Genomic DNA, 9,410 nt, shown 5'->3' with positions numbered 1-9,410 from the left:
TTTATGTTTTCCATGCTTGTCTGTCCCAGTCAAGGCAGTTCCCTAGTTATCATCTTAATCTTGAACAGGAGTCTAAGCCAAGGACTTAGATCTGTGTTCTTAACTTTCCCCCATGTTCCTCTAACCTTGACTCCTGTCCTCCAGGCTGGAGGTATGTTTAATTGCCCTCAACATCCTGACAAAACTGTGGCCTCCAAAAATATTTTCATGGCTCCCTAGCAAATGACAGGATCTAGCTCCAGGGTTCCTCTCATCTGACTGAGTTTTGAGACTGAAGAGCAAAGTGAAGGCTTGGTAAAATAATCACTCAGTCCAAGAAAGAAGGGAGCTGATATAGAAAATGGGTTCTAAGGAGGAGAGATCTAGAGGGGAAAAGCCCAATGTCTCCAGGAGGAAGGCAAGTTCCCTCTACAGAGTGAAACTTGGGGTTCCCTCAAGCAGGGAATTCCCCCCTAATCTCCTCATCCTTAGCAAGATACTCCCCTTACCAACACAGAAAGTCCCCATTCATTCTCAAAAGGCCCAACAAAGACCTTTCCAGTCACTACTTCCTATAAAGAGGGTTCTTTAATCTTTCCTATATATCAACCCTATTCCATCTCTACTTCACTTTGATAGGCTAGTCACCTGCCTCCAAATTTTGCTCCAAGGCAGGAGGATGGTAGAGTGGGCTGGGATGTGACATAGATTTTCCCTAGAGCAACAGAGATGTATTTTTTCTTCCATTAATTTCATCAGCCCACCCTTTCCCCCCTTCACTTCCAGGACACATCCAGTGACCTGAACCCTTTCAGATGGTAAGTCGTGACGCTCCTTCTCAGGTTGGTCCTTGTATTTGTCATATTGAGCAGTAACAAGCACAAATGAATCACATCTAGGCACTTGAGTATAGTTGTGTTCATATACTTGGGTATAAAAACACACACACACATATTCACCCACACATCCTGCATCATTATGCAGGCACCTGGAACACACAGCCTTCATATTTCTGTCATCTTCTCATATTCTGTTCTTGTGTAACATCTATTAATCCTCCAACACTTTCCCACTCTGGGCTTGCGAATCTCTAGTTTCTTGCTAGGGTTTCTAGATTCTCCAAGGACATGCCCATCTTGCCCCTCCTCTTCTCCACCCCATTCACTGTATCAGGATCAGAAAGCCCTGTTACTCTGCCTTGCTATCATCCCAGTCAAGCTCCGACCTGTGTCCCAAGTATCCTGACCTCCTCCAGAGATGATCAGGAAAAAGTGTGCATCAGGTTGAGGTCTGTGTGGCTCAGCGTTCATTAGCTCTTCAGTGGTGAATATGCAAGCCATGCAAGTCAGCAAAGTGTGGGTTCCTCACATCTCCCCAAAGGGTACCCAAAGTCTCTTCCCAGACACACACCCTTTTGGTCAATCTTCTGAACACTGCTTCACCATAAATTATGTGGACTCTTACAAAATTCATTCTTATGCTCTAGCCCTTTCCCTCTCCTCTCCTAGCACCACAATTTTGCTCCTCTTGATCTTTCTTTCCTCCAGGTTCCACAACATCCCCTTCCAAGGCAATGTTTTCCCTCTCAACCCCCGTTTATCATCTCATTCTTCCCAGTTCCTTTCTTCCCCTTCCAACTCTCCAACTCATTTTCCCTGGACTTGAAGAGTCCAAAGCAAGAGAGCAAGAGTTTCCTATTCTCCTACACCTCCCAGCCAACTTCCTATTCAAGGAGACAATAGAATTAGGGACAGGAAAATTAGAATAGAACAGGTAGGAGGAGGGTGAACAGGATGAAGAAAAGAAAGCCAGGAAAAAGAAGGGAGATAGGGAAAGATTAGGGTTAGAGAGGAAGGAGATAAAGGGGGGAAAGGGGAAGAAGGAAAGGTTCTTCCTCCATTTTATCTCTTCCCTGTTTCCCTCCTCATCCTCTCTTTCCCCCTCCCCCATTTTCTCTTCCCTCATTCTTCTTACTTTCATCCCAACCTGTCCCCTATTCCCATTCCCAAATATTCATTAATTTCTTTTATTACCAACTCCTCTACAGCATCTCTTGCTGAGCAGCATAGCAACCCCTGGCCTCTGGGGAGGGAAAAACAATATGGAGGAAGGGTGCCTCTGTGTACTGGGAAAAGGATAGATTGTAGATTTGGTTCTAGAAAGGAACTTTAAGAGCCATAGAGTCCAACACCCTCACATTTTACAATAGGAAGAACAGAGGCACAAAGAGGTTTAACTGATTGCTGAGTCACACACCTTATAAGTAACATTCAAACACAGGTCCTTCAGGGCCTCCTTACAAACCGTACTGTCTCTCAAATAACACCTGAGAGACAGAAGGCAAGTTGAGGTTGTAACAGATGTCCAGGAACTACATTTCCCTTGAATCCTTAGTAGTTCTAGCAAGATGCCTTGGTCCCCAGTCTTCTGATAAAGGCCTCTACCATAACAGATTTCCTTACTGGTAAATTAAATCTTTGGAAGACTTCAGAAAGTTTGGGGTGGGGGGCAAGCTGAACTTCCCCTTCTATCAACTTCAGCTACCAAAATGAAGGCAGCTAAGTGTGAGTAGTGCACTGGCCCTGAAGTCAGGAAGACCTGAGTTCAAATCCAGACTCAGACACTTACTATGTGACCTTGGGCCAGTCATTTCACCCTGATTGCCCCACATCCAAGGCCATCACTGGTCATCCTGACCTGTATCCAATCATTGGACCTAGCTGATTCTGGAGGAGAAAGTGAGACTTGTGACTTAGCACAGCACAGCCTCACTCCAATTCAATTCACATGCTTGTCATGGCTTCACTGCCTGATGTCATGGTCTTCTTCCAGAAGGAAGGGCAAAGAACAACATTCAAAAACTGGCCCTCGGCAGGCAGGAGAGATTGTTCCCTTCAGACCTCCTTCCTCCCTTTACCCAGTAGAGAAGGGTGATACAGAAGGTCTTTTGGGTTACCCTTCACTGTCCTCTGCCCCTCCTCTTCCCTCCTCTCACTCAACATCACTGTCCTTTTTTCTTCCATTCCTTCTCTCCTTCTCCCTCAAATCCTCTCCCTCTCTTTTGCTTTTCCCTCTCTCCTTCCACTACATCCCCTCCCTTCCCCCCTCTCTATTATTGCTCCTTTCCCCCTCCTTTGCTCTTTTTTCCTTTCCTTCTCCCCTGCCTCCTGGTTCTTTTCTCTTCCACCCCATTTCTCCTTTCTTCTCTCGTCACTGTTTCATTCCCCTCACTCTTGCTCCCATCACTGCCTATCTTTTCTCCTCATTTTCTTCTTCATTCTATGCCCCTCCCCCTTCTGATCTTTTTTCTTTCTCCTGCTCCCTTTCTCCTCCCAAACTTCCTCCCCAATCCATCTCTCTCATCTCCCTGGGATCCTTTCCTTTTCTCTCCCTCTCCTATCTCCCCCCTCCCTTTCATCCTCACTTACCTCTCTCCTTTCTCATTCTCCCCTTCAGTGTTTCTCCTCCCTCTGTGTCTCATCCCCCTTCATCCTTTTGCCCTTCACCTGCCTCTTCATATTCCCTCCTCCGCTCCATTCTTCCCCATACCTCCCCTCCCTTTTCTTTCCCCTCTTCTCTTTCTCTCTCCACTCCCCACTTCTATCCACACCCACATCCTTCTTCCCAGGCTACCCCAGGCCTGTACATTTGCGCACGCAAAAGCGTGTACACGGGGGTTGCGCAAGGAGCACGAGGCCCGCCCGCGTGGGGCTCTCGGCTCTTTGCACGCGGGTGCGTGTGCACGGCCCGAACTGTCCAATTTGGTGGCCCACAACTTCCTTGCTACTCCTAGGCAGAGTGGGGCGCGAAAGCACTCAGAGTTGGGGGTTGGGGGGAGGGGAGATTGGCCAGTCTGGAGCCCCTTCGATCCCGGCTTTGGACCTCAAGAGGGAGGGGCCTACGCCAACATTCATCCTAAAGAGCCTAGGTTAATGCTTTCCTGTGGGACCACTCTCTGTCCCCCACCCCCACCCCCGCTTCGCCCTCCCCATGTTTCGTAAAACACAGAAAGGCAAGAACCTGCACCCCACTAGGACTGCAAAGCGAGTAGTATCTGCTCCTGTTGTTTCCTCTTCCCAGTCCCTGCTGTTCTAGTCTTTGGATCTGCAGAAAAAGATGGGCGCCCTCCCATCCCCCCCTCGCCCCCAATAAACTTTTCTAACCCCAAGGGAACTTTGTCTTACACTGACTAGGGAGGGGATGATTAGCATCTTCGGGCGAAGGCCAGCTGGAGGACTTGAAGGGTAGGGTGTGCGAGAGGAAAGCAAGAACAAGATCTACACTGAGCCCTTAGTGGGAGGAAAAGCCCCTGCCGACTGAGAAAACCTGAAGAAAGACTACAACTCCCAGCAACCCCTGGGCTCCAGTTATTAGGTTATTATTTTTTTTTCTTTCTGTTCTGGACTCCGGGGTCCCTGAAAGCAGTTTCTGGGGGATCTGGGGACAGGGGAGCAGACTGGTAAGCTCCTTCAGACATATGGAACTGCATAGCTACTCCAAGATCACAGAGACTCTCAGAGCAGTCTGCTAATCTAACATTGGTAAGTGTGCCTTTCAGAAGGGAAAATGAGCCAGCAAAGGGAATTGGGAAGAGGAACACCACACACACACACACACACACAGACCACTGAGGTACAGAGACAGACCAGAAAGGGACAGCTAGATGGCATAATGGATAGAGCCTCAGGAAGACCTGAGTTCAAGTCCACCCTCAGACTCTTAATAAATTACCTAGCTGTGTGATCTTAGGCAAGTCACTTAAACCTGTTGTCTTGCAAAAACAAACCAAAAAAAGATAGACCAGAAACCAAACCCAGACCTCCCAAGTTATATCTCACAAGGTTACTGTGAAGAAAGTATTTTGTTCATCTGAAATGCTTCTGAAACTTGTCATTAGCAATAGTAGTAAGTGGTATTGCTATTTCTTTCCCCATCTCTCATCACATCAGAACTGAGCCAGATCAAATCTTGATGATATTTGTCCTTCATTCTCAAAGAAGACCATGACATCATGAGCAGCACATGAACCGGATTTGAGTGAGGGGGTACTGCGCTAAATCACCAGCTTCACTGTCTCCTCCAGAGGCATCTGGATTCAGTAGCCAGGTGTGACTGGAGATAGTCCTGGATGTGAGGCAATCAGGGTTAAGTGACTTGCCCAAGGTCACACAGTAAGTGGCAAGTGTCTGAGGTTGGATTTGAACTCCAGTCCTCCCGACTCTATCCACTGCACCACCTAGCTGACCACAAAGATCAAATCGTACTTCAATAGTGAGATGGAGAGAATAGCCAGATAGGGAGACTCTCCCTTCTGTTTTGAGATGATTCAGATGGAATTGGAATAAGTGAGAAGACCCGACCAAGGCTTTCTCTCCTTCTGGTCGGTCATTCGATAAGCATTTATTAAGTGTCTATTATGTGACAGACATCTGAGCTAAAGGCAAAAAGTATCCTTGTTCTCAAGGAACTCCCACTCTGGTGGGGGGGGGGGGGAGGTGGAAGGAGCGAGACTTGGGAGTAATTGTGTATAAACAAGATTATACAAGATAAACTGAAGGGAGAAGGACGAAGTGAGAAAGGTTTGAGAGGAGGGTGGCTTGGAGGAAAATGTCTCCCTGAACCGATGTTCAAACGATTGCTCTAATCTCGTGGCACTCCACCTAACCCACCCTATTACTGTCTCCGAGATTCTGTATCCTGTGTTAGAAATGCAGAGAACATGGAGCCTCGACAAGGGACAAAGTTAGGACCAAGATTCATAGCCAGGTGTCCCTCCTTCCCGGTGCCCTCCTTCCCTTCGCTTCTTCCAGGTCCAGGTGGCAGTGCAGCAACCGGGCAGCGCATTCCAAGTCGGGATTTGGCTCAAACCCTCAGCTTTGCCTGGAGAGTTCTACTCAGGCCTCCGATCCAGGTTTTAAGGGATGCTCGCTGTTCTTATATTCCACATTAGCCGCCCCCCAAATTATGTTGCATCCCTACTCCCACTCCCTCCCACTGCAAGCTAGAGCCCTCAAGGAAAAGCTTGGGCAGACTCTCGGGCCCTTCCCTGGAGATCCGGGCCTGGTTTTGCGCCGCCCCCTCCCCCAGCTTCAGATGGCTGGTCTGGAAGCCCCCAGCCTAGCTTTGTCCCCGTCCTAGGGCGTCCGTCTTGTTCCCCGGGCTGCCAGGCCTGCCTGCTCAGGTGTAGGGAATCCGTCCTGGGTCTTCCCTTCGCTTCCGTTACCCAGGCCTGCAGGAGAGCTGGGCTCCCTCCCCCCGGGATCCGGGGCCGGATTTTGCTCCTCCACCCCTCCTTGGGCCTTCTCCCCTCCCTTCTTTCTTAATCCCCGAAACCCGGCCCGGTTCGGTCTCCGGAGACCCTCACCGGACCTTCGCTCTCGTCATCCTGCGCCCCCCCGACGGCTCTCTTCCCCCTCCCCCGCCCTCCTAACGGGTTTGCTCCTTGGAGATGTCCATCTTGGGACATCTGGGCCAGGTTTGGCGGTTCCCGTTGTTGTTTTATTCCCAAACGGGGCTCAGTCCACAGTGGGGGGGTCCTGCTGCCTCTCCGCACCCCAGGGGGTAACGGGCCCTGGTCCTCCGCCTCCCCCGCCCCCCGCCAGATTCCCGGGAATCCGGGCCCAGGCCGTGTCCTAGTTCCGCCCGGCCGCCCGCAGCAATGGGTTTTGCTTGGATTCCGGTGAATCCAGAGCCGGGTTTTCCTTTCGCCTTCCTCTCTGCCCTCCCCGGAGCGGAGGGGGTATTACGGGGCCCCCCGCCTCCCCCTGCACCCCGCCCCATATCAAGTGTCCGTCCTGGCCGGGGCAGCGTGTGCGGCCCCCGGCCCGGAAAACGCCCGTCCCTGGCACCCGTGTCCCGCTCCCTGCAGCGCCGGCTCATGCCCCGACAAATCTAGGCCGGCGTTGGCGGGCCGGACCCCCGCGCGGGCCCGCCTCGATCCGTTCACACCTGGATCCTGCCCGCATTTTGCCGCTGCCCCGTGTCCGGAGCGGCTGGGGCGGCGGAGCCCTGCCCACGCCGCAGCCGCCGCCTCCCGGCCTCCCTCGCTGCCTCTCCCGCCCCTCCCCCCCCCCCGGTTCTCGGGAAAATCCAGGCCCGAGTTTTTCCTGTTCTCACCGCATTGGGCATGACGCATTCCCCCCGTCTGCCGGGGCGGAATCCAGTCCGCGGTTTGCATGCCCCCGGTGCGATTGGGCATGTCGCATGCCCGCTCCCTTCTCCATTCAGTCCAATCCTCCTTTCTCACGTCCCTCCTCGCGCTTGGCACGTCTCGCTCCTTCCCTCTCTCCGCGCTTTCCCTCGCCCGCCCCCGCCCTCGCCAGGCGCGCCACACTCTCGCTACCTAATCTTTTCCTTGGGCGGGGAGAGGCCCTGGGGGGGCGCCGAGGAGATCCCGGCCGCGTTTTCGCTCTCTCCCTCCCGCCCCGGCGCGGGTGGCCGGGCCCCGGTCCCGCCGGCCGCTCCGCGCCGCGTTTTGCCGTCCCCCGCTGCCCCCTCCCGCCGCGGGTGCGCCGGGCGCGGAGGGCGCGGAGGGAGCGGGCGGGCGGGCGCTTGTCATTGCTGTGTCCCGGCGCCGGCTCCAGCCGCTCCTCCCGAGCTGCCAGGGCGGGCCGGGGCCCCCGCGCTCCGAGCCCCCCGCGGACCCTGCAGGGAGCGGGAGCCGTAGGGGCGGCAGCCGCAGCCGCAGGCGCAGCAGCCCCGCCGCAGAGCGGGCCCCGGCGGATGGCGGAGCGGGCGTCCCGGAGCGGCCTGGCCCGGCTGGGGGCAGCGGGCGGGGGGCTGGCGCGGCCCCGTTAACCCCTTCGCCGCCGCCGCCGCCGCCGCCGCCGCCGCCGGAGGGGGGCGGGGGAGTCGGCTGGACCCACACGTGCCGCCGCCGCCGCCGCCGCCGCCGCCGTCGGGGGAGATGCTGCCCGCTCGCGCCGCCGCCGCCGCCGCCGCCTCGCCCCAGCCCCGGGCCCCGGAGCCCTGACGCGGCCCGCCCTGCCCCGCGCCCGCGCGGATCGGCGCCCGCAGCCCGCGAGCCCTCGCCCCCGGCCCGCCCCGGGCGGGAAGCGGATTGTCCGACTCGACCCCCCCCATCCTCGGCGGCGGCGGCGGCGGGCTGGGGGAGGGGAGCCCCGGAGCCCGCCCCCCCTCCGCCGCCACCCCCCTTCCTCGGCTCCGGGAGATGTGCCGGGCGGGGGGCCCGGGGACCACGAGCCGCAGGAGGGCGGACAGGACTGGCGAGGAGAGCGAGCCGCCCCTGGACGGGTGAGTGTGGGCGCGGCGGGGAGCTGGCCGAGGTGCTGGCGCGGGCGGGGGAGGGGAGCGGGGTGCGGGAGCCCGGCCGGCCCCGCCGCGTTGTGTCCCCGAGCGGGCGCGCGTGTGCGTGTGTGTGCGTGTGCGTGTGCCCCGGCCCCGCCGTGCCGTGCCTTTGTGTGCCTGGCCGGCGGGCCGCGGGGCCGTAGCGCAGCAGGCCCGGGGAGCGGGCGGACGTGCCGCCCGTGTTGCCCGCTTTCCCGGGGGGGCGCTGGGGGAGGGGTTGTGGGGGGCCGTGGCGGCGCCTCCTGCCCGAGGCCCCCTCCCGCCCGCCGCTGCGGGCCCCGGGCGGGGGCGCCCCGATGCCCGCTCCTGCCTCCCACGGCGCCAGGCCCGCATCCGCTGCCCCTCGGTCCCATCTGCGGCTGAGGGTGGGGGAGGGGCCGTCAATCACGCCCCCCCCTGCGCTGGGCCCGAAATGCCAGGCTTGAGAGGGGGAGGAACGCCGCCTCCCTCCCACCCCCACCCAGCCGTGCCCCCGACGGGGGGCGGCTGTACAGAGGATGGGTCTTATTCCTCTCCCCAACCCCAACCACAGCAAGATTCTGGGAGCGAAGGGGGAGCGAGTCATAACCACTGGAAAGGTGACTGGGGGAGGGGGACAACATTCGTCTGTGCCCTGAATCAATAACCTCCCCGAGGGACGTGTAATACCTGTTTTATTCAATCCCACCAGCAAATACCCCCTAACCTTGTACGCACCCGTAGGAACAGAAGTCCAACCCTTCCGAACCCAGTCACATACCCCCCTCAGTCCTTATACACATATGGAGAATTCACCAAACCATTATGAATCCTATGCCAGAGTGCAAGGCCTTGTATTCTTTTAGGGTCACAAAGATGAAAAAGTAGAAGAGGTTATAGTTTAGTAGGAGGAAAGGCCATACACAGATAGAATACAGGCATATACCATCTCTTCTTCAACACACACACACACATGCACCAGTAAATACTCCTGCCAAACCACAGGGTCTGCCCCAGGGGGAAATCACATAAGACTGTGGAATGAAATGGGTAGCAAGAATTCGAGTGCATCTTCCACTCTTCTTCCTTTTGAGAATCTCTATCCTGACCCCAGCCTCTTCCCTAAGGCTTTAGGGAAGTCCCTTTCTGGGGTCTCAGTTTTCTTG

General features: G+C 56.1%; 1 protein-coding gene across 5 annotated transcripts in view; it reads left to right on the top strand.

The window, feature by feature from the left end:
• Window positions 1-8,131: 8,131 nt before the first annotated feature.
• ADGRL1 (adhesion G protein-coupled receptor L1) overlaps window positions 8,132-9,410 on the top strand; it is a 63,237-nt gene continuing 61,958 nt past the window's right edge. For 2 of the 5 annotated variants that reach the window (XM_074203613.1, XM_074203616.1), the window contains exon 1: window positions 8,135-8,232. The gene's annotated coding sequence lies outside the window, so the exon portion shown is untranslated. Of the gene's footprint in view, window positions 8,233-9,410 lie in introns of all 5 variants that reach the window. The other 3 variants (XM_074203614.1, XM_074203619.1, XM_074203617.1) reach the window with 3 other exon arrangements.

The sequence above is a fragment of the Macrotis lagotis genome, chromosome X (genome assembly GCF_037893015.1).
Source record: "Macrotis lagotis isolate mMagLag1 chromosome X, bilby.v1.9.chrom.fasta, whole genome shotgun sequence".
NCBI classification, from domain to species: Eukaryota; Metazoa; Chordata; class Mammalia; order Peramelemorphia; family Peramelidae; genus Macrotis; species Macrotis lagotis.
The sequence above is the reverse complement of the archived record's forward strand: the minus strand, read 5'-3'. Positions and strand labels throughout refer to the sequence as shown.